Here is a 26,499-nt window from a genome sequence, read left to right on the forward strand (position 1 = left end):
TCATCTGAGTTTTTGATCTTAATCATTGTGGCTGGTGTGAGGTGGGATCTCAAGGTTGTTTTGATTTGCATTTCCCTGAAGACTACGGATGTTGAGCAGTTCTTTTTGTACTACTCAGCCATTCGATATTCCTGAGCTGAAAATTATTGTATAGCTCTGTACATCATTTTTGATAGGGTTATTTCATTCTGGAGACTAACTTCTTGAGTTCTTTGTATATTTTGGATATTAGCCTTCTATCAGATGAAGGATTGGTCAATAAATTTTTCCAATTTGTTGGTAAATGATTTCCCTATTGACAGTGTTCATTGCCTTACAGAGGCTTTGCAATTTATGAGTTCCCATTTGTTGATTCTTGATCTTAGAGTATAAGCCATTGGTGATATGCTCAGGAAAGTTTCTCCAGTGCCCATGTGATTGAGAATCTTCCCCACTTTTTCTTCTATTAGTTTGAGTGTATCTGGTATGATGTGGAGGTCCTTGATCCACTTGGACTTAAGCTTTGTACATGGTGATAAGAATGAATATATTTGCATTCTTCTACATGCTGACCTCCAGTTGAACCAGCACCATTTATTGAAAATGCTATCTTTCTTCCATTGTGTGGTTTTACCTCCTTTGTCAAAATCAAGTGACCATAGGTGTGTGGATTCATTTCTGGGTCTTCAATTCTATTCCACTAATCTATCTGCCTGTTTTTGTATCAATACCATACAGCTTTTATCAATATTGTTCTGTAATACTTCTTAAAGTCAGGAATGGTGATTCCCACAGAAGCTCTTTTATTGTTGAGGATAGTTTTCACTATACTGGGTTCTTTGTTATTCCAAATGAATTTGCAAATTGCTTTTTATAACTCTATGAAGAACTGAGGTGGAATTTTGATGGGGATTGCATTGAATTTGTTTATTGCTTTTGGCAAAATGCCTATTTTTACTATATTAATCCTGCCAACCCATGAGCATAGGATGTCTTTCCTTCTGAGATCTTCTTCAATTTCTTTCTTCAGAGACTTGAAGTTCTTGTCATACAGATCTTTCACTTGCTTCGTTAAGTCATACCAAGGTTTTTATTTTATTTGGGACTTTTGTGAATGGTGTTATTTCCCTAATTTCTTTCTCAGCTTGTTTATCCTTTGAGTAAAGGAAGGCTACTGATTTTTTCAAGTTAATTTTATACCCAGCCGCTTTGCTGAAGTTGTTTATCAGGCTTAGTATTTCTCTGGTGGATCTTTTGGGGTCATTAACCATACTATCATATCATCTGCAAATAGTGATATTTTGACTTGTTCCTTTCCAATTTATATCCCTTTGACTTCGTTTTGTTGACTGATTGCTCTGGCTAGGACTTACAATACTATGTTGCATAATTAGGGAGAGAGTGCACAGCCTTGTCTAGTCCCTGATTTTAGTTTTATGTTAGGTACTGGAATGATATATATTGCTTTAACTGTGTTTAGGTATGGGCCTTTAGTTCCTGATTTTTCCAGTACTTTTATCATGAAGGGGTGTTGCATTTTATTAAGTGTTTTCTCAGCATCTAAATAAATGATCATGTGTCTTTTTCCTTTGAGTTTGTTTATATCATGGATTGCGTTGATGGATTTCCATATATTGAACTATCCCTACATTCCTGGGATGAAGTCTACTTGATCGTGATGGATGATCATTTTGATATGTTCTTGGATTTGGTTTCTGAGAATTTTATTGATTATTTTTGCATCAATATTCATAAGGGAAATTGGTCTGAAGTCCTCTTTCTTTGTTGTATCTCTGTGTGGTTTAGGTATAAATGTAATTGAGGATTCACAGAAGGAATTTGGTAGTGCTCTATCTCTTTCTATTTTGTAGAATAGTTTACAGAGTATTGGTATGAAGTCTTCTATGAAGTTCTGATAGAATTCTGCACTAAACCCATCTTCTCCTGAGCTCTTTTGGTTGAGAGACTTTTAATAACTGCTTCTATTTCTTTAGGAGTTATGGGGTTGTTTAGATGGTTTATATATTCCTGATTTAACTTTAATAGCTGGTATTTGTCTAGAAAATTGTCCATTTCCTTCAGATTTTCCAGTTTTGTTGAATATAGGCTTTTGTAGTAGGATCTAATGATTTTTTGAATTCCATCAGATTCCGTTGTTATGTCTCCCTTTTCATTTCTGTTTGTGTTATTTTGGATAAACTCCCTGTGACCTCTGGTTAGTCTAGCTAAGGATTTATCTATCTTGTTGATTTTCTCAAAGAACTGTCCCCTGGTTGGCTTGATTCCTTGTATAGTCCTTTTTGTTTCTACTTGGTTGATTTCAGCACTGAGTTTGATTATTTCCTACCTTCCTTTCCTTATGGGTATATTTGCTCCTTTTTATTCTAGAGCTTTTAGGTGTGCTGTCAAGCTGCTATTAATATGCTCTCTCCTGTTTCCTTTTGGAGGCACTCAGAGCTATGTGCTTTACTCTTAGTACTGCTTTCATTGTGTCCCATAAGTTTGGGTATGATGTTACTTCATTTTCTTTAACTTCTACAAGTCTTTAATTTCTTTCCTTACTTCTTCCTAGACAAATTTATAACTGAGTAGAGCATTGTTCAACATATATATATATATATATCAACATATATATATACATATATATATATATATATATATATATATGAGAGTGGGGTGTTGAAATCTCTTACTATTATTGTGTGAGGTGCAATGTGTTATTTGAGCTTTAGTAAGGTTTCTTTAATGAATGTAGGTGCCCTTACATTTGGAGCATAGATATTAAGCATTGAGAGATCATCTTGGTGGAATTTTCCTTTGATGAATGTGAAGTGTCCTTTCTTATCTTTTTTGATGACTTCTGGTTGAAAGTCGATTTTATTCAATATTAGTATGGTACTCCAGCTAATTTCTTTAGGCCATTTGCTTGAGAAGTTTTTTTCCAGTCTTTTACTATGAGGTAGTGCTGTCTTTCTCTTTGAGATGTGTTTCCTGTTTGCAACAAAATACTGTGTGCTCTTTGTTTATCAAGTCTGTTAGTCTATGGCCTTTTTGGGGAATTTAGTCCATTTATGCTAAGATATATTAAATTTTAGTAATTGTTACTTCCTATTATTTTTGTTGTTATAGGTGGAATTATGTTTATATGTCTCTCTTCTTTTGGATTCATTGCAAGATTACTTTTTCGCTTGTATTAAGGTAGAGTTTCCCTCCTTATGTTGTAGTTTTCCATCTATTATCCGTTTTAGGGCTGGATTTTTAGATAGATATTGTGCAAATTTGGTTTTGTCATGGAATATCTTTGTTTATGCATCTATGTTAATTGAGAGTTTTGCTGGATATTGTATTCTGGCCTGGCATTTGTCTTCTCATAGGGTCTTATGACATCTACCCTGGATCTTCTGGCTTTCATAGTCTCTGGTGAGATGTCTGGTGTAATTCTGATATGTCTGCCTTTGTATTTTACTTGACTTTTTTCCCTTACTGTTTTTAATATTCTTTCTTTGTTTTGTGCATTTGGAGTTTTGACTATTAAGTGATGGGATGAATTCCTTTTCTGGTCCATCTACTGAAATCTGTATGCTTCTTGTATGTTTATGGGCAACTATTTCTTTAGATTAGGGAAGTTTTCTTCTATAGTTTTGTTGAAGACATTTACTGACCCTTTATCTAAGCAGTACACAGGTTAAAGTTACATTAAAATTTTGTTCTATTTTATCAATTTATTCGGGCATCTATTTAGTGTTATTCAGCAAAATAAGAGACAGTGCCCTGCAAAGAATTATCCTACTTAACGAAGATTTTAAAAGCTTATTTCATTTATTTATATGTAAATACATATTAATGTTAAACTCCTTTTACCTCACATGGCATTTTTATTTACTTTTTTGGCTGATAGTTACCTGATTTATCTTGAATCACATATACAACATAGTTATAATATAGCCATCTTTGTTTCACCACCAAAAGAGTTTCAAATTCCTTAAAGTCCATTTTAAGTTTTCCAACTTTTTTACTTGATTATACTTAAACTTTTAAAAAGGCACAGTAAAAGATTGACCATTTCTTTGTGAGAAAACATTGTTATATAGCCTAAGTATAACATTAGCACAGTAGATCTAATTTCTTTAATATACTTATAGTTTCGAATATTTTGCTATGATTGGTAATGTCCTTTACATATGATTCTTTGAATGAATCTCCCACAACTTCTTCAAGAGCAATCCCTCTCGTACCAAAGTACTTTAAGTATTTTTAAACTTCAGAGGCATGGTATAAAACTGCCTCTGGAATAATGATGCGAATTTACAACCATATAGTCTCATTTTGAGCTAATATTCATTCTCTTTTTTGTTTGCTTTTTATTGAATTTTTTAAGTTTACATTTCAAATGGTACCCCTTTCCCGGTTTCCTGTCCATAAACCCCCTATCCCACCCCTTCCTCCTACTTCTAAGAGGTTGTTCCCCCACCCACCCACCCCTTCTTACCTCTGCCCTGATATTCACCCCACACTGGGGCATCAAGCGTTGGCAGAACCAATTATCAGTGTATGAAAGTGGATGTTCTCTCCAGTCTTAGTTGTCGGTATAATAGGAAGAAATGAAATTGATGTGTTCTCCAGCTTTGTTCCCTTATATTTCTACAGCCATCTGTTTTCCTTCCGGGTCCCATAGGGGTCAGGATCTTGGTTGAGTCTCTCAGAGTGTACTCTTTCTTTCCAGGCAGATACATGATGGCTGCCCCTCTTTCCCATTTTGGTTTAAGCAAAATTTCTCAAAGAAGTAGAAAGTCTTGTGTCAGCCATGTCTTAGTATCTTAGTGGTAAAACAGAAAACAGTAATGTGTTCTTTAGGTTACAGAGCATTTCTGACCGTTCCACTGATTCTATTTGAGATAAGATAGTAAGAATTACACTTTTGTCTTTATTGTCATTTTTTTTCATGTTCATTAAACCCCATGAACTGACACTGTTTTCTTCATGCACTTTCCAACCATCATAAACAGTTGCCATGGCAATGCTTCTATAACAAATTCTAGTCTCCTTAGCAAGCACTACTTCTGGAACAATGGTAATATTAATAACACCTGCACCCCAAATGCAGAGTATAAAGCTTCCTGCCCATGAACTGAAACAAATCCCTCAATTGTGACTATTGTCCCATTTGAATTACATCTGAAGTCTAAGCTTCTTACCTGTTTCTATGAGGACCTCTCCTGGTTGGGAACCAAATCGTTCAGTCATTGGGATATGAAACACTTCTCTACCAATGACTTCCATCATTTCTCTGAGGCCTTAGGGATAAACTACCATTGAACTGATCAATGATGACCTTATTGCTAGAATGGATAGCCTTTCTCAAGGATCTTCAAACTGTGGTCACTTTGACATATGCACAGCCCTCTACCTTTAAGGTCCATTTTTTCACTTGATAGTTGACTTTTGAAGGCATGGTGGTGTCTCTTTTGTCTTACAAAAAGTATACAATGTAATCTTTCCCAAAACTAAGGCATTAGATGGCTTTCCAAATGGAGTAACAACATATTTTTTCAGTTCTTTCTTCTAAAACTTATAGATCATCCAAGCGTATTCCACCAATTATTTAAATCTTCTCTGCCATGCAGGCAGCCCTTGAGGAAGGGGACACAGGGGAAGTCTCAGGGTGGGATCTGCAGGAGACCCAATGTTGAACTCTTTTCATGAAATTTTCTTGTCAAATATAATCCAGGCTATTAGTACTATGTAACATCATTTTTATTCATCAGGTGTAATTTTGACAGTCCCTCTCATGAGTTTCTGAGTGGACAGTATATTACATTTATAGTTAGAAAAACAAATTGACAGCAACATGATGCCAACCCCTTGCTGAAACACAGACATCCTTCTAAATAAAAATTTTGAATTTATCTTGAATATTCTAATTTTGAAAATAAAAATCAGAAAAGAAATTATTTCTTTATTGAAATAAATCAATACTGGAAGCTGCATAATATGTTAAAATTCCAAGAAGTCATCAAGAAACAAGCAGTATGCAAACCTGGCAAGTGTAAGTGCTATAGAGTCAATCAAATCAGGGATCAAAGTAGCTTCCAAAGATATTCTTTCATCTACCAAGAGGAACATATAATTATGCTCAATAGATATTAACTGAACAACAGGTGCCTAAGAAAACAATGTATTCTAGCTACAGACATTTTCAGATATTTCCTAAAATCTGATTGTGAATTGAATATATATATATATATATATATATATATAAACTAAGAAATAATAATTCAATTTAAAACTGCTATTAATAATGTATTTAGGAACAAAGGCAAATGTCAGTCCTACCAATTGGTGTACTGATGAATGTCTTTATCACTAAAAAATTAAATCTTGTCCTAAAATGTTGGATAATTAATACTTTTCAAGTAAATAGAAATAAATCAGTATTCATTGCTATTACAATAAAATATATAAAAACAAAAAAGGGAGAACATTCATTTCTTCAGCACATTTAGGACAGACAGTTGTGAGAAGAACTAGAATTTTTAGTTTCACTTTGACCTAAGATAGTAACCTAGTTATAGTGATCAACAAAGCAAATATAGTAGGATGTGATGATCCTGTTCCACAAAATACTATATGCAATATACTGTCATGGCAACATTTTATGTGGAAGAATGACTGTGACAGTAGATGTTTTTAAAATGTTAATCTGTACTATTCGTAGTGTGACGTGGACCAGAAAGCAACTTGTAATAAGAAGACAAAATTTAAGTTAAAAAGAAACCTAGGTCTACTGTTGTTAGTCTATGAAATATATTATTTTGAGTGTAATTCAAAAGAAATAAAAGTCATATAAAGCTGGTATGGATGGTAGGATGGTTATATTGAAGCCAAGGAAGACAGGAAAAATTAAGAAATGGGATTACACATGTATATTATAGTGTGAGAAGCCTCCAATCAGAACCGAGGAATCTGAGTCTTCCTTAAAACTCTATGAAACTATTAACAATCCCTTTGGCTTTTCATTATCTCTTTCCCCATTTTGTAATAAAAGGATGAGATAGGGGCCATATCATTCTTTCAAAATTAATTTTCTATAATTTTATAGATATCAATAACAACAAAGATATTGTCATACTGACTCACTGATAGTAAAGATAAGTAAGTACTGCATGAAGAAAGATTATAGGAGTATAAATTTATCCTATATAATTCATATGTTATCATTAAACAATAAACAATATAGTCAATAATAAAAAATAATATAAAATGTATAGCAATGAATATTATTTATAAAGTTAAAATAGTTTTTAGCATGCCATATATAGCGCTGTATGTTGTATAGCTTTCCCACCTATAAACCCAAAACAATTATACTTAGTTTATAAGAATTTATGTAAGAAAACAACATGCTTAGAGTGTTTGAATAAGAGAACTGAAATTGTTCAATTAATAAAAGCTGTAAATGAAATATTTTACTTTCCTCGACTGTAGCTTCTTTCAGGGTATTCCATGATAATTTAACCTTAAATATTTATCAGTTGATGTACATATTTATGCTCCTTTAATTTTTATATATGTAATTGAACTTTTTGGTTTTTATCTTCTACCTTAAAATGTATAAATTTTCATTAAAGATTAACATTGACAGATGAAACTTAGAATCAGTATTTGTGCTATGAAATGCTAGTTTTGAACAATGAAAAAAATGTTATCCCATTAAAAATAGTTCCGTTTTTTCTCAGTTTTTAATAGAGAAAAATATCCAATATGCTATTTCTACATATCCAAACATATTAACAATCTTATTAAAACATCATTTCATGGATATTTATCTATTCACAATTGAAGGCCATAATTCTTTCTTCAAGGCTCCAGAACTGTTTTCTGTTTTTTAAATATGTGCAATGGACTAGCAAGTTTCCCATTCAAGACTATATATCTATAATCGCATCTTCTTTCCAATCCTTCCCACCACTACCACCACCACCACCACCACCACCACCACCACCACTACCACCACCTCAGACACACTCTTCCCTACAAAACGTTTATCAGTCTTCTCTTAAGATTTCTCTTATACTTGCATGGTCAGGAGTAGAAGTGTTAGAGCTTGAATCAATAGAAACAGTGGGTTATGGGAGTACAGTTTGCCTGCCAGAGAACAATGGCACCTTCACTACACAGCAGAGTAATAAGTTTAGCAATTCTGGGAAAACATAGAGAAAGGAAAAAATTGAGAGCTGGGATCAGAAGTAGTGAAACAGGACAGTTAACAATAAGCTCAGTAGATGGAATCAGTCTTTTATCTCTTCTGTCAATATCTCAGTGGACAACACTGATCTCATGGAAACCTATTGTAATCATGGCTGTTATGCATGTGATTATTTTATGACATAACATTTTGATTAAATTCAATTATGATTCAAATAAAGTATTTTTAGAATATAATACTCATGCATGCATCTTCAGAGGATGATTTTTCCTGTAACAAGTGTTGAGTATATGCACATTTATATGTATATATGACATCTTATCTTTGCTCAATGATAAAACATATAACCATAATGCAATTTTCAGCTCCTTGGATATCACATGTATAATCTATTCATGAGAAAAGGTATTTCAAGATGAAATATACAAAACCTCATTACAGATCAGCATCAACAAATGGATTTTTCATAAATATTAATGATAAGGAACTTTGATCTCTAAATCAGATGTTTCCCCACACATAAGAAATTCCGTTCTTTTTATTTAGTGTTCTGTGAAAAAGTTTGTAGTTATATTTTTGGGTTTTCAATACATTTGGAGGATGTTAATTTTTTCATACCATTTGGAAGATGTTTATTTTCTATTTTTAATGTAACTGCATTCATAATATTCTGTTTTATAGCTCAGTATATGAACTCTAAAATATATGCTCTTTGACCTTTTACAGAAAATGCATGCTATCTTCCTTCACAAAATACTGGGAAAGTTGTTGGAGAAAAGGATCCATAAATGTAAAAAGTAGTCTTGTCCTCAGAATGCCACAAATAGAGAATTAGCATTTGCTTGAGGATGCCTATTTACTATACTACAAAAATGAAACAATACATGTTCTACAGATTTTAAATAGCACCTCAAGTTACTTCTATTATCCTTAAGCAGTAGCAAAAATGGGACATGGGATTTAAATATATGTCATTAAAAAACTGAAACTTATGACTGTATAAGAACCTTCGGTAAGAATATCTCAAAGTAATAACATCAAAATATATTTTAAAAAAGAAAAATCTTCAATACTCATCTTCAATATAAGTATAAAAATGTCGAACTTTTATTTTTTATAGTACCTAGACTCTCCCCTATGTCCATATTAGTATTAAACCAGATTATTAAACATAATTATAGAAATATGTAAAATGTATATGGTCTTCTGGAGTTTGGTAACAGGAAGAGAGGTAGGAGTAAAAACAGTCTATAAGGAAGTCATATAGGGAACACATATGAAGTGACATAGCTTACTTATACTGTCAATTGGGAGATGATACATGGCCATATCCATTGGCCAACTATACATAGAAGCTTAGCTATAAAGCAAAAAATCTATATGGCCAGGACTATACTTGGTACATATGTCAAGCAGAAGACATGCTCTGTGGTGGGTGGAATATGCTTGTCCCAGGGAGTGACACTATTTAGAGGTCTCCCTTGTTGCAGCAGGGATGGCCTGGTTGGAGGAAATCTGTCACTCTGGGTCTGGGCTTTAAGATCCTCATCATACCTGCTTAGAAGCCAGGGTTCTCCTAGCTATCTTTAGAACAAGAGGTGGAACTCTCAACTACTCCAGCCCCACATCTACCTGGACACTGCCATGCACCTGTCTTTGTGGTAATGGACTGAAACTCTGAATTTGTAAGCTACCCCAAATATGTAGTCTTTTACAAGAGTTACCTTGGTCATGGTGTCTGCTACCAGCAGTAAAACCCAAACTAAGACATGCCCTGTGTATTTTAAATGATCTCAGGTTATGATTTAACTAGTCAGTCATTATTTGTAAAATACAGTCACTTGTAGAGGGCCGCAATACGTTCGCCACCACTAGATGGCGCTGTCTTCCACTGTGCCCCACGTGGTAGGTCAGGATAGACTCCGCCATTGCAAGATGGCGCCAACCTTTGCCGCACCAGTCGGCCCCCCCTTTCTGGAAGTTAACTGTGCACATGTACAAGAGTGCCTTCGTGCCAGGTCTTTGCCCACTCAGGGGCGTGCCTTATGAGATCATGGGTAACAACCAATCAGGTGTGGGTGTGCCGCACGAGGGTTTTATAAGCGCCCCATGTTGGTGCGGCGTGGCTTTTCCTCTTCTAAGATTAATAAAGTGGTCACAGTAAGGATTTCTAATGTCTGCGTGCTCCTTGCTGGCGAAAAGTCGCGCGCGGGACATTTGGTGCCGAAACCCGGGACACAGAAAGCTACATCATCGCCGGTGCCAAGAGGAAGCCTCCGTTTCACGGAAGAAATCCAGAAGCTGTGGAATGCAGCTAAAAAGAACTCTGAGAGACAATGTTTAGCCCTGATCTACTCCAGCTCAGTCCCCTGCCGGACACGGCAGGTGCCGCTATGGTTGCTCTGGCAACCCTCGAGTTGTTTCTATTGACCTTTGAGTTTCTAGCTACTGCCAAACGGCGTCAGAGGTCGCGTGGGAACTGCCCAGCTATAACAGCAAAGCGGAGAGTGTTGGGGGAAGGGCAAAAAGCGTCAGAAACAGAGGATAGTGAAAAGTTACAACGAACTGATCGATCTCAAGCACCAGACCCTTCCCATTTGGAAGTAAAAGATTGGGGAAAAAACGCCCCGGGTGAGAAGGGAGGAGGTAAAAGGAACACAGTATTTTGAGAGAAAAACTTTGTCTTAGTGCTTATGAAAGGTGTAATTAAGCTCCCGCGCCGGCTCTGGGGATGCCGCGGCATCCAGGCGCTGACGCGACAGCTTTACAGAGTCATACTGATCAGATTTGATAGAGACAGACCGCCTAAAAATTTCTTCAGGAGAATCAAACAGAAGGACATCTCAGTGCCCGTGCACAGCCTGATAGAGTTAATGTAATTGGGTTGTGAGTAAAAATACTCAGGGCTGTGTTTCACTTCCATACCATTGGCGAATGTCGGTCATACTGCTCAGATAATATCTCTCAGTATCTTACAGAATTGGGTTTCAACACGTTGGTGGACTAGTCCAAAAATTGAGACAATCCATCGCCCATATCAACTCCACTCGAGTGGATAGTCGCCGTGAACAACATCTGGCTTTTTCCCCTCTTTGTCTATTGTTTGTCTCTGGTGCACCAAGATGTCCCCATGTCTGTCAGTGTATGTCTGTGGTTTTTGTTTCTCGTTGTCTAAAAGTTTTATGTTTCATGTTCAAAAGAAAAAATGGTAAAAACTTTATCTGCCGGTCGTACACACCTTGACTTGGTTTTAACTCGTTTCAAAAAAGAACAAATGAATAAAAAACAGTTTCAATCAGGTCTTTGAAGCCCTGTGCCTAGAGCCAGGTGTCTAGATTAGCTGGAGAAGCCGCCCAGAAGCTAAGCGTATACACGAGCTGATCTTAAAAGCGCCAACAGCTTCTTCATATAAGAGTTGATAGCTGTTTCTCTTAAAAAAAAAATCCCTGACTTATTACTTGACTCAACAGGTGACAAGGTGCTTCTCTTAAAATTATAGGTAAAAGGGTAAAAATGATGTTTGGTCTATATATTAAAGATAGGTGTAGCCACTTCAATTTTGTTTCTCATTGGTTTTAAATGTATAAATATGCTCTACTTGCCTTGGTTATGGACTATTGGCTTTCAAGTTATTAGATATGGTTAAAAAGGTATAATATTGATAACAGAAAGTTGACATAAAGCTGGTAATCTAGATGGAGTCATTCTAGATAACATGTGACATGAGCCAACCCAGGAAAACAGGTCTAAATTGAGGTAATATTTTTATAGAACTCTTATCCTAAAAACCAGGCTTCTAAAAGAATTTAGGACATTGTCCCTTGTTGAGGTATTAGAGACCACACCATTGTGCGTCCAAATGTAAGAATTGACAGTCAAACTTTGTAACATAATAGATAGACCTGGGGTGCCTTAGAGACTAGATTGTTTGTTGGAGGTTGAGTTTTGCTTTCCAAAGTTGTGGCTTGCCCTAAAGTTATCTATATTCTAATGCTAATTTCCACTGCTCAGAGAACAGCTGCCTAGTCACATACTCAGAACTCAGGTGACCTCGGGGCTGTGTTCTGGTGTTACAAAGAGAACTTAAAGATTGTGGTTTAAGATTGCCAGTGTTACATTGACTAACTCAAACTTATTTTTAATTAAGGAAAAATCAAACAGATAGAGATTGTTACAGGATTTATAAGGATTGATGAGGTTTTAGAACTTGTGAGAGCATTACAGCCAGTTTCCTTACTCCAACTGCCATTTCAAGAGGATTGATTTTATACAATTTGTTTTCATCATAACAATTGTGAGTTTTCATTTCGTGAGCTTGCTTATAGTTTTAGAGAGCCCATAAAGTGATATCATTAAGAATGGCTAACAGCCTTATATTATATAATTTTGTTGCTTCTTCAGTGTAAGAAGTTAGAACTTAAATCTTTCAATATATATGGAAATTTTTATTACAAACCTTTGCTCTCAAAATGAGCTTTAATATTTGGGGAGTAGCTGTTACACTACTCTAGATAAGAATATTTGAAGCTAATTTTAAGCTTCTAAAATATGTTAATTGGCTAAGTACCTCACCTTACCAGAGGACTTAGGTCTTTGTTATGCACATTGGAGATAAAGCTTCAGCTGTGTTAGTACAGAGTTGTAGACTAGAGTCATAGAAGTATTTTGAATAGAAATCTGGTAAAACATATCTTATTCCAAACAACAGTTAATTGGTTACTACTAAATACTGATATTTGGCCTATTACATATACAAATTTTTCAGACAAAATTGATAATTTTACTCTTTACATGCTTTTGTACTTCCTACATATTTGTGCATACAACCCATAGAAAATGCGCTTAGTACATTTATAGGTGGTTCATCTAATGAAAAGACTACATATATGATTAGATCACTTGTTTATTCTCTTGAATTTCTATTGCTTCAACACAGATTATTAAATTCCATGCTTTAGCCACTGTTTTTAAAATGTTAAAAAATCAAGCTTTCTATTCATATACTAATAGCCAATGTGTAGCTTGTGGTTTACAATTGATTTCAATTACTTAATGCTTTATTAGAGACAAGTTTTCTACATGAAATCAGTGAGTGATGATTTCAGTATAAATGTCTGACAACTCACTGTCCCTTCAGTGCTCTGGCTCAGACAACTAAACAAAACCATAGACCCAGCTCTTTAAAAATGGTAATAGAGTTGATAACACACCCTCTTGAAAAGAGGAAGACTCCATTTGCTTACTTTCAACTCCCAGCTTCACCCTGCCAGCTCAGGGATTTCTAGTAAGACTAAATCTGGACAATATTTACAAGATTTGACATTTCTAATTAATGCTTATGTTTAGGTAAATAAAGTTTGTGAGGTTCTAGAGAAATGGCTTAGTGGTTAAGAGCACTAAATACTGTTCCTTTATAGGACATTTAAGAACTCAAACTAGATTGCCTGGGCTCCTTAACAAGGGAGGACAAGATTCCAGACAGATTATAGGCCTTACATAAGAACAATTAGTCAAAAAATCTCATTCTTTATATATCCAAAACAATAATGCTAGAAACGATAATTTGGTATACAAGTCAATTTATAAATACAAGTGCTCAGTGTCCTCAACTTAATCCTCGAGGACTTACCTTAATAAATAATATCTTTACTATATCTTAATAAATAAAAAGGGGGAGTTATCCCTGTATGCTAAATAATGCTCCTTTTATTTCAATTTTAAAATTTTGAATGCCAAAGTTTATGGCACCCTACAACTAGGCATACTTCTGCCTAGGTGAAATAGAGAGATCCACTTATTGACATGTTCCTGTCCAGATATTTTATATGGGGAAGAGGGAATGTTTGTGTTTTTTCTACAGGATGCTACAAGAGTGTGCCAGCTGCCTGGGTGGTTGCTGAGACTTGCTGATCCTGGTTACTCAGCTCTCCTGGTTTGGGTCCCTGGAGTCATTCCTCTGCCCTGAGAGGAAGATAGAAGATGCCCCTTCATCCTTTGTCATCACAGAGATTTTGCCGTTGCTGCAGTCAGTGTTACCGCTGTGTGTGTTCCTGTCCCACTGTGGCCTACGCTCAGACTCTGTACACTGCTGCTTCCTGGAGAAGACTGGACTCCAGCTGTTACCCCTGTCCCTTCATTTCCCTGGTGACTCTTGCTGCCTTAACTGGTAACTGGTGTTGTCATTTTACAGACTGTAGCTTCACAGAAAGCTACCTGTGTAAAGCTACAGTGAATGGAGAACTCTGTCCTGGTTATACAGATCTCAAAAATGGTTCCATTGTCTGCTGGTTGTTCCAGAGAAGAATGACTGATCCTGAACTGTCCTGGAAAAGACCTTGACACTTTCGCTACTATTGTAGTAGCCATTACTGCTATAGACATTGTGTCTACAGTGTCTAGAGTTATCCTCCCCCAATCTATTGTTAGACAAGTACAGTGGGTGAACTTTCTAGAGTAGTTACTAAAAATTGGGAATTCTAAATTTTATTATAAGAGCAGCTTGACTACGGTCCTTGGTGGTAACAGCTGAGGAGGACCATATGAGGTGCCCACTACTTATCGGGAGTGGCTCTGTTTGATGCAGCCCTATGCTGTGGATCAGTATTCATACCATGGTTGGTTTACAAACTCAGATCTCAACAGTAACGTGATAAGGCCGTTATCACTCAAGCACTCGTGGCCATTTTACAAAGGGCCTCACCTAGAATTTGGTTATCTTGTTCAGGATTTACTCTGTATCTAAGTTCCCTGCTCCTGCACCCCATGGATCTGTGGGTCCATTGCACTGGGAGGAGAGGGATACTCTCTCTATATCTGAATTCTCTGCTCCTACACCCCATGGATCTGTGGATCCATTACACTGGGATTGAGAGAGACTCAGTGTTCCTTTGATCAGCCCTTGCACATCGCTGAGGTTTCCTCATTACACGCGATAGGGTGATCATTTCTGCTATAAAATTATATAAATTATAAGGGTGAGATGTAGAGGGCCGCAATACGTTCGCCACCACTAGATGGCGCTGTCTTCCACTGCGCCCCACGTGGTAGGTCAGGATAGACTCCGCCATTGCAAGATGGCGCCAACCTTCGCCGCGCCAGCCGGCCCCCCCCTTTCTGGAAGTTAACTGTGCACATGTACAAGAGTGCCTTCGTGCCAGGTCTTTGCCCACTCAGGGGCATGCCTTATGAGATCATGGGTAACAACCAATCAGGTGTGGGTGCGCCACACGAGGGTTTTATAAGTGCCCCATGTTGGCGCGGCGTGGCTTTTCCTCTTCTAAGATTAATAAAGTGGTCACAGTAAAGATTTCTAATGTCCGTGTGCTCCTTGCCGGCGAAAAGTCGCGCGCGGGACAGTCGCTGATATATTTAAAAAAGAGAGGTAGACTCTACCAACTGTCTTTAATAGTTATGAAACCATTTTGTAGAAAAGCTGGTCATTTGGCTTGGGTTTTAGAAACTGGTAGAATCAAAACAAAAACAAAAGACCATAATTTTTATGTTCTAGAAATTTCTGGGTAGCTACATTATCTACAGTCTTCTTTTCATGGTTGTTAGAACAAAGTATAGAGGTGAGCATATAATTGTTCTTTCACTTATAGAAGGATTGGCAAACATTTTCTTTTTTTCTTTTCCATACTATGAGTGAAATTTATTATTTTTCTCATTGGCAAGATAAATTCTATCAGAAAAGAAAGGTTAAAATGACAAGATAAGGATAAAACTTTAAAGATCTGCCCTCTTAATTCTATAAATATTTCCAATTCTAAAAAGAGCAAACGTTGTAGTGTTTTTATACTCTTATAATTTTTAAACATTTAAATATTTGAAACATGGAAACTACTTTCCAATATATTCTTTCATTCGAAAACCTTGGTATCTGTTGGAAGGGTTTTTAGTCCCATTTCATGAGCTAAGAAAGCAAAGTCCAAAACAGTTCAATTCAATTACTTGAGGGAGGAATTTCATATAATCAGAACAGAGATGCTTATCTCTCAGGTCAATAGCTCCATTCCTCTGCTGGCATTAACCATACCCCTTTGAATCACCTTAAAATCATTAAGTTGTACTTGGAAGTACTCTAAACTACATATACCATCTGGACAAGGCAAATCAATTTCGATAAAACGAATTTGGAGACATGTTTCAACTTGGTGGCACTGTTTTGTATGTGAAGCTTTCTCTTGCTAATGAGTCTTCCTAGACATCAGCTAAATTCATGTGTTGAATTTCCATTTGTGGATTTCTTTCACCTAGGTTTTGACAGCAGAGAAATTTACTAGAACCTTGCATCCATGACTTTAAATGAATCTGAAAAAGATCTTGGCTATGCAGAGGAAAAGTAACACTGACAAACAGACCTGGGTGACAATGGGAATCTTCTATGGCCTCAGGTTATCAAAAAGTTCTATGGAACTGCTACCATTGTAGAAGGACAAGAAGCTGATGGCATATTTGTATCTAAAATCCCAAAGTCTCCAGTTAATCTTCTGACAGAAATCTTTCTGCCAGTTGTAAGGAAAAATGAAAACAAAGGAAGGAAATTAAAATATAAGATTTCCCATCCTGAAACCAAGGCAGTGAATATAGACACGAACACAGAACTGTGTGAAAACATTCACAGTATGTGCCTTATTATGGAAAACAAGTATCATTTACTTATAATGAAATAAATGATTTGGCTAATTTATTGTTGTTGAAATCCTAATGGATATCTAGGTAGGGAACAACTCTCAAACCACTCATTTTAAGTTATTCAGTATCTTGATTTTATACAAATCTCTCTGTTTGCAATTAGCCTATACCCATTGGTATATATGCTCTGGTGGAACAAGGATAAATATTGAATATTTGTAAATGTCTGTTTTGTACACTAATATATCTTTAGTGCTAAATCCTTTCATAGAACAGAGTAAACACTCAGCAAATATGTAATGAATGGTTTTGGAAATTTTCCCCAAACGTTAGACATTGCAGCACTGTTGGGTTATATATTTTTCATCATGGTTTTCTATTGAGGGTCTCAAAGATTTAGCTGCAAGATCTTTATTCAGGAGACCTTTCAAGTTAACACTAACAGCTTCCTAATCTTAAAACACTGATCTTTGTTATTGTGTCTTGTCTTCCCAGAGATATAATAAAAACAAAGCTTAACATTATCAAGCTCTGGCATAAAAGAGGCTTTAGAATTAGTTATTATAATCTTCATTGCCATAGATTTGCAGTTATTAAAAAAGAATGGAAATTTTCACTTAAGAAAGTCCTCTATCAATCAATAAAAATTAATTATATTAAAGCTTGACATTTGTATACATGTCCTGTTAATATTCTCTTCAGTGAAGTGAAAGCTCATATAAAATGCTTCTGCAGCATGAAGTATGAAGATCATCTCAAGGAAAAGTACTTGTGCATTCAATTGTGCTGTGAGCTCAACAGGCCACTTTTTCATGGAACATCATCTTTACTTGAAAGGATGATTGATGAATAAACTCTTATTATTCAGACTTAGATATGTGGCAGATAATTTCTCCAAAATTAATGATGTGAATTTGTTACTTGAAGAATAATAACTGACAATCATTGTTGCCATTAATGATGATATTTAAGATTTCAGGCGAGTATTAAAATTTTGGAAATCTTGTTAATTAAACTACCATGAGCTTAATGGCTTCCAAATACTTGAAGAGTTTTCTAATGTGATTAGTGTAAGAATAACCAAGATGACTTTTTGATATTACATAATTAAGTATGTCAATATTTAGGAGATCTATATAGCTTAGTAAATTAGTATTTTCAAAATCATCTCTATCTCATTGAAGAAAAATCGTGCTTGTGTAAAATTGATTGAAAGTAAAAAAAACATCAATAATATAAATGATGCAGAGCACAAAGAGTTTGCTATTTAGTTTTAAGATGTGATATCACTGCCTCAGTATCAAAAGTCACTACCTGTCAAGTTTTGGTGGAGCATGATGTTATACAATAGGTAGTTTTTACCCAGCTTGTTAAGAAGACAAGACAGATGTGAGGAACTAACCAAAAGTCTAGGGATGTGGAAAACCAGAATAGGATTGAGAAATTACAGTAGCTGTGTGTTCCCAGAAGTAGAGTTATCAGGAAGGAATAGGAGGAAAGCCTGATCACTTGGGATCTTCTAAGAAATACTGAGGATTTAGATATTATCACTCAATTAATTTCTATAATATTTTATGCTGGAAATAGCAAAAATTCTAAAGCTATTCTGTTATGTCATAATTTCAGGAAAAAACAAAAAATAAAAGTCCTCCCCCCTAAAATATGCCTGGAATAAGATAATGACATTGGATAACAAAAGGTCTAGGAACATATAAATAGTATTTCATTATATGGCGATTAAACATTAATTAAAGAGGCAAAAACTCAAGATGATGCCTTGCTTTAGCTGCTAGTGACTAATAGAGATTGTAGAGCCATTGCCTCCCTACACATAAGTTACAAAAACTTTTAATTGCAAAATTAGTTCTGCAAAGTTACTGAGTTATATATGATAAATGTTTTATTGATTTCTTAGCTTATGTATTTCCATGACTGTATTTTCATTTTATATATAAAATTATAGAACTCTTGTCAGGAACTTATTTAGCTTATTAAGCGTATATAACTTATGAGATATATAAGTATCATGAATATGTTTTATATATATTTAATAGATTATATGTACATATTTTTTAATCAGTCAGATGTATCTAGCATTGCTTGAAGTTCATAATAAATATGAACTTATTTACTACTTGTTCTAGATTTATTCTTGTGACAAAATGAGAGAAAGAAACTGAGGGGAGGATAGGTTTATTTGCTAACAACTTTTTATCATTGCAAAAACTCACAGAGGTAGGAATTTTAGACAGCTGATGATATCATATTCACAGTTAGGAGTAAGGAGAATATATACATCCTTACTTACATCCTTTCAGTCAATCTTCTTATCTTTCATCATATGAAGCATCACTGCCAAGGGAATGGTACTGCCCACACTGGGCTGAGTCTTTTCTGTATAAATTAAAAACTAAGACAATCCCTCATAGGTATGTCCACCGGACATATCGTGATCTACATAGTTCTACATTAAGACTCTACTCCCAGGCTGTATCAAATTTATAGTCAAGCAAAGCTAGCAGAGTGCTCAAACTTTTAAGTATTGCTATTGCCCCTATGTTACAGAGATGAAACTGAACATTAAGAAAGTTTGTTTGAAGTCATCTACCTAGTAACATAAGAATTGAAACCCAGCCAGTTTAACTCTATAGTTTAAGTTTTTGTTGAGCTACCGAGGCTTGTTAAACCCATTTTGAAACATACTTAAGAAAAAAAAAGAATGTTTCCACATACTAATAATGCTGTATATATAGTTTATAGGTACTGATAATGCTAAAATTGTTATTCTTGAAATATTTCTAATGATGCTCACTAGTGTCTTTTTATAAATAACTGCCACCACAGTTATCTTTGGAACATGAATGATATTATTTAAAGAATGTATAAAGAAATATTCTTGTTTTCTATTTAGCATTCCCACATATTGGGAATATTATGCGTGCATTTGAAAAAAAGTTTTAAAAAGTTTTCAAAGAAATCCAATAAACAAATGCAATGACTATTTCAAATTAACCATACTTCTAAGATAGTGGACTTCTTGAGCCCTTTCCACAGTCTCTTAGTTTTATTCTGAATTGTACACATTAATTTTCTCACAGGCCTAGATAGAGGCAATTTTTAATTTCAATTTGTTTTTATTCCTAGCTCTAAAACATCCTTTGGAAAAATTATAAATAACATAGCTTAAGCTGATGGTTTCACTGTTATTGAAGAACAGCCTTAGGTCATGGTGATCTGACAGGATGCATGTAATTATTTAAATCTTCTTGGATTGGTTGAGGCTTATTTTGTGACCAATTTTGGAAACAATGCCCTGATCTGCTAAGAAGAAGGTGTATTTCTTTTGTTATAGGGTAAAATGTTCTATAGATACCTGTTAAGTCCATTGGGTTTATAACCTCTATTAGTTTAACTGTGTCTCTATTTAGTTTCTATTTCCATGATCTTTCCATTAATAAGAGTAGGGTGTTAAAGTCTCCAACTATTATTGTATGGAGTTCAATATGTATTTTGAGCTTTAGTAAAGGTTCCTTTACACATGTGGGTACCCTTGCATTTGAGGCATAGATGTTCAGAATTGATGCTTTCTCTTGGGGGATTTTTCCTTTTATGAACATGAAGTGTCTGTTCTCATTTCTCTTGAAAGTTTTTGGTACAAAGTCTATTTTACTTGATATTAGCGTGGTAACACCAGCTTGTTTCTTGGGACCATTTGCTTGGAAGTTTTTATTTTTTAGCCTTTTACTTGGAGGTAGTGTCTGTCTTTTTTGTGATTGGGGTGTATTTCTTGTATGCAGCAAAATGCTGGATCTTTTTGTTTATCCAGTCTGTTAGCTTATGTTTTTTTACGGGTGAGTTGTGTCCATTAATATTGAGAGATATTAAAGACAGATGATTTTTAGTTCCTGTTACATTTGATTTTGTAGGTGCCATTATGTGCATGTGATTCTTTCCTTTTGGGTTTATTGTAGAATGACTAATACTTTGTTGTTTTTTTTTCCTTTGGTTGTATGTACCATTCTTGTAGTTTTACTTTGAAAAATCGTCTCTAGAGCTGGGTTGGTAGCTATATTTTGTCTGAATTTGGTTTTAACTTGGAATATTTTGCTTTTTCCGTTTATGTTGATCGAATATTTTTCTGGGTATAGTACCCTGGGCTGACATTTGTGTTCTCTTAGAGTCTGCCTGACCTCTGTCCAGGCTCTGCTGGTTCTTATTGTCTCTGTTGACATGTCTAGTGTAATTCTGATATGTCTACCTTTACATGTTACTTGACCCTTTTCCCGTGCCACTTTTAATGCTTTTTCTTTGTTCTCTGCATTTAGTGTTTTGATTATTATGTGACGAGAGGATTTTTTTTTCTGGTCCAATTTATTTGGTGTTCTATAGGTTTCTTGTATATTTTTGGTGATTTCTTTTTTTAGGTTGGAGAACTTTGGTACAATAAATTTGTTGATGAACTTTTCTAGACTTTGAGCTGAGAAACATCCCTCTCCTCTGTCCTATTATTCTTAGATTTTGTCTTTTTATTATGTCCTGGATTTCCTGGATGTTTTGGGTTAGGAGGAATTTTTTTTGATATTTTTATTTACATTCCAAATATTCCCTTTCCCAGTTTCCAAGGCATAAGCTCGCTATCCCACCCCCCTCCCCTTCTTCTATAAGGGTGTTCACCTTCCCAACTACCATGCATTGCTGCCTCACCCCACCTCCGACACATTCCCCTGCATGGGGGGGTGTTCCAGGCTTGGTAGGATCAAGGACTTCTCCTCCCATTGGTGTGCAACAAGGCCATCCTCTGCTACAATATGCAGCTGGAGCTATGGGTCTGTCCATGTGAAGTCTTGTTCATTGCTATTGTTGTTCTTATGGGGTTGCAAGCCCCTTCTGCTCCTTCAATCCTTTCTCTAATTCCTTCAACAGGGACCCCATTCTAAGTCTGGTGGTTTTCTGTTAGCATTTGCCTCTGTACTTGTCATGCTATGGCTGAGGCTCTCAGGAGACTAATATCCACCTATCAGGGAGTACATACCATGTATGGTTTTTATTGTTTTGTGTGTGTGTGTGTGTGTGTGTGTGTGTGTGTGTGTGTGTGTGTGTGTGTGTATGTGTCTTCGTGATTGGATTATCTCACTCAGGATGATATTTTTTAGTTCCATTCATTTGCCTTAGAATTTCATGAAGTCATTGTTTTTGATAGCTGAGTAGTACTCCACTATGTAAATGTATCACATTTTCTGTATCCATTCTTCTGTTGAAGAGCATGTGGGTTCTTTCAAGCTTCTGGCTAGTATAAATAAGCCTGCTATGAACATAGTGGAGCACGTATCTTTGTTGTATGTTGGAGCATCTTTTGGTATATGCCCAGGAGAGGTATACCTGGGTCCTCAGGTAGTGGAAATTCCAATTTTCTGAAGAACCATCAGACTGGCTTTCCAAGTGGTTGTACCAGCTTGCAATCTCATCAACAATGGAGGGATGTTCCTCTTTCTGCACCTCCTCAACAGTATCTCTTGTCACCTGAGTTTTTGATCTTAGCCATTCTGACTGGGTTGAGGTGGAACCTTACAGTTGTTTTGATTTCCATTTCTCTGATGACTAAGGGTGTTGAAAATTTCTTTAGATACTTCTCAGCCATTTGATATTTCTCAGCTGAGAATTCTTTATAGAGCTCTGTACCCCACTTTTTAATAGGGTTATTTGATTCTCTGGAGTTGAACATCTTGAGTTTACTGTATATTTTGGATATTAGTCCTCTACTGGATGTGGGATTGGTAAAGATTTTTTCCCAATATGTTGGTTGCTGTTTTGTCCTAAGACAGTGTCCTTTGCCTTATAGAAGATTTATAGTTTTAGGAGATCCCATTTGTCAATTCTTGATCTCAGAGCATAAACCATTTGTGTTTTGTTCAGGAAATTTTTCCCGGTTCCCATTTGTTCAAGGCTCTTCCCCAATTTTTCTTCTACTAGTTTTTGAGTGTATCTGGTTTGACACGGAGGTCCTTGATCCACTTGGACTTAAGCTTTGTACAGGTCAATAATTATGGATCAATTTCCATTCCTCTACATGCTGAACTCCAGTTGAACCAGGAACTTTTGTTGATAATGCTCTTTTATTCACTGGATGGTTTTAGTTCCTTTGTCAAAGACCAGGTGACCAAAAACTCAGGTGTGTGGGTTTATTTCTGGGTCTTCAATTCTATTCCACTGATCTACCTGCCTTTCCCTGTACCAATACCACACAGTTTGTAGCACTCTTGCTCTGTAATACTACTTGAAGTGAGGCATGGTGATTCCCCCAGAAGTTCTTTTGTCCTTGAGTATAGTTTTCACTATCCTGGGTTTTTGTTATTCCAAATGAATTTGCAAATTGCTCTTTCTAACTCTATAAAGAAATGAGGTGGAATTTTGATGGGGATTGCTTTGAATCTGTAGATTGCTTTTGGCACAATGGCCATTTTTACTATATTAATCCTGCCAATCCATGAGAATGGGAGGTCTTTCCATCTTTCCAACTTCTGAGATCTGCTTCAATTTCTTTCTTCAGAGACTTGAAATTCTTGTCATACAGATCTTTCCCTTGCTTGGTTAGAGTCAAATGGAGGTATTTTATATTATTTGGGACTATTTTGAAGGATGTCATTTCCCATATTTCTTTCTCAGCCTGTTTATCCTTAGAGTATAGGAAGGCTACTGATTTGTTTGAGTTAATTTTATATCCAGACACTTTGCTGAAGTTGTTTACAAGGCTTAGTATTTCTCTGACTGAAATTTGGGGGTTATTAAATACACTATCATATCATCTGCAAATAGTGATATTTTTCTCAGTGCCCATGTATTCAAGGCTCTTCCCAAATATGTATCCCTTTAACTTCCTTTTGTTGTCTGATTACTCTGGCTAGGACTTTGATCACTGTATTGAATAAATAGGGAGGCAGTGGGCAGCCTTGTCTAATCCCTGATTTTAGAGGGATTGCTTCAAGTTTCTCTCCATTTAGTTTGATGTTGGCTACTGATTTGCTGTATATTGCTTTTATTATGTTTAGGTATGGGCCATGGATTCCTGGTCTTTCCAAAACTTTTATCATGAAGGGGTATTGAATTTTGTCAAATGCTTCCTCAGCTTTTAATGAGCTGATCCTGTGGGTTTTTTCTTTGAGTTCTTTTTACATATTAGATTACCTTGATGTATTTCCATATATTGAACCATCCATGCATCCCTGTGATGAAGTCTACTTGATCATGATGGATAATCATTTTGATGTGTTCTTAGGTTCGGTTTGCAAGAATTTTATTGAGTATTATTGCATCAATATTCATAAGGGAAATTGGACTGAAGTTCTGTTTCTTTGTTGGGTCTTTGTGTGGGTGAGGTATAAATATAATTGTGGCTTCATAGAAGGAATTGAGTAGCGCTCCTTCTGTTTCTATTTTGTGGAATAGTTTGGATAGTATTGGTATGAGGTCTTCTATAAAGGTCTGATAGAATTCTGCAGTAATCCCATCTGGTCCTGGGGGTTTTGCTGTTGCTGTTGTTTTTGTTTTTGTTTTTGTTGTTGTTTTGAGACTTTTAATAGCTGCTCCTATTTCTTTACAGCTATGGAACTGTTTACTTGTTTATTTGGTTTATCTGAACGTGATTTTGCTTTGGCACCTGGTATCTGTCTTGAAAATTATCAATTTCCTCCAGATTTTACAGTTGTGTTGAATATAGATTTTTGTAGTAGGATCTGATGATTTTTTTTGCATTTTCTCAGACTCTGATGTTACGTCTCCCTTTTCATTCCTGATTGTATTCATTTGGATACTCTCTCTGTGTCCACTGGTTAGTTTGGCTAAGGGTTTCTCTATCTTGTTGATTTTCTTAAAGAACCATCTCCTTTTGTTGATTCTTTGTATAATCCTTTTTGTTTATAATTGGTTGATTTAAGCCTTGAGTTTGATTATTTCCTGCATTCTACACTGCTTAGATACATTTTGTTTCTTTTTCTTCTAGAGCTTTTAGGTATGATGACAAGCTGCTAATGTATGCTTTCTCTTGTTTCTTTTTTGGAGGCACTCAAAGCTATGAGGTTTCCTCTTAGCACTGCTTTCATTGTGTCCCATAAGTTTGGGTATGTTGTGTCTCCATTTTCATTTCATTAAATACTAAAAGTCTTTCATTTCTTTCTTTATGTCTTCCTTGACCAAGTTATGATTGCATAGACTATTGTCCAACTTCAATGTACATGTGGACTTTCTGTCATTATTTTTGTTATGGAAGACCTTGGTGATCTGATAGGATTCATGGGATAATTTCTTTCTTCTTGTATCTGTTGAGGCCTGTTTTGTGACCAATTATATGGTCAATTTTGGAGAAGGTATCAAGAGGTGCTGAAAAGAAGGTATATTCTTTTCTTTTAGAATAAAATATTCCACAAATATCTTTTAAATCCATTCAGTTCATGACTTCTGTTAGTTTCTCTGTGTTTACTTTCTGTTTCCATGATCTGTCCATTGATGAGAATAGGGTGTTGAAATCTCCCACTACTATTGTGTGAGGTGCATTGTGTGCCTTTTACGAATGTAGGTGTTATTGCATTTGGAACATAGATACTTAGGGTTGAGAATTAATCTTAGTAGATTTTTCCTTTGATGAATATGACGTGTCATTCCTTATCTTTTTTGATAATTTTTGGTTGAATGTCGATTTTATGCAAAGTTAGAATGGTTACTTCAGCTTGTTTCTTAAGACCAATTGCTTGGAAAATTGTTTTCCAGTCTTTTACTTTGGGGTAGTTACTATCTTTGTCACTGATGTACATTTCCTGTATGGAGCAAAATGCTTTGTCCTCTTTATGTATCCAGTCTGTTAGTCTATGTCTTTTTTATTGGGGAATTGAGTCCATTTACGTTAAGAGATATTAAGGAATAGTGATTGTTATTTCCTGTTATTTTTGTTGTTAGAGGTGGAATTATGTTTGTATGTCTCTCTTCTTTTGATTTTGTTGCAAGGAGATTACTTCCTTGTTTGTTCTAGGGTGTAGTTTTTCTCCTTGTGCTGGTGTTTTCCATCTATTATATTTTGTAGGACTGGATTTTTAGAAAGATATTGTGCAAATTTTATTTTGTCATGGAATATCTTGGTTTCTCCTTCTATGTTAATTGAGACTTTTGCTGAATATTGTAGCCTGGGTTGGCATTTTTGTTCTCTAAGGGTTTGTATGATATCTGCCTAGGATCTTCTAGCTTTCATAATCTGTGTTGAGAACTCTGGTGTGATTCTGATAGGTCTGCCTTTATATGTTACTTGACTTTTTCCCTTACTACTTTTAATATTCTTTGTTTAGTGCATTTGGTGTTTTGACTATTATGTGATGGGAGGAATTTCTTTTTTGCTCCAATCTATTTTGAGTTCTGTAGGCTTCTTCTATGTTTATGGCCCTTTCTTTCTTTAGGTTAGGGAAGTTTTCTTCTATGATTTAATTGAAGATATTTACTGGCCCTTAATTTGGAAGTCTTTGTTCTTTTCTATACTTATTATCCCTAGGTTTGATCTTCTCATTATGTCCTGGATTTCCTGGATGTTTTTCCTTAGGAGTTTTTACATTATACCTTTTCTTTGACAGTTGTGCCAATGATTTCTATGGCATCTTCTGCTCCTAAATGTCTCTTTCTATCTCTTGTATTCTGTTGATGAT

At 35.5% G+C, this 26,499-nt stretch overlaps 1 pseudogene; it reads right to left on the reverse strand.

The window, feature by feature from the left end:
- Nucleotides 1-4,788: 4,788 nt before the first annotated feature.
- On the reverse strand, nucleotides 4,789-5,680 carry Mtap-ps1 (methylthioadenosine phosphorylase, pseudogene 1; annotated as a pseudogene).
- Between the last annotated feature and the right edge of the window lie 20,819 nt (nucleotides 5,681-26,499).

Source organism: Rattus norvegicus, chromosome X (assembly GCF_036323735.1).
Source record: "Rattus norvegicus strain BN/NHsdMcwi chromosome X, GRCr8, whole genome shotgun sequence".
NCBI classification, from domain to species: Eukaryota; Metazoa; Chordata; class Mammalia; order Rodentia; family Muridae; genus Rattus; species Rattus norvegicus.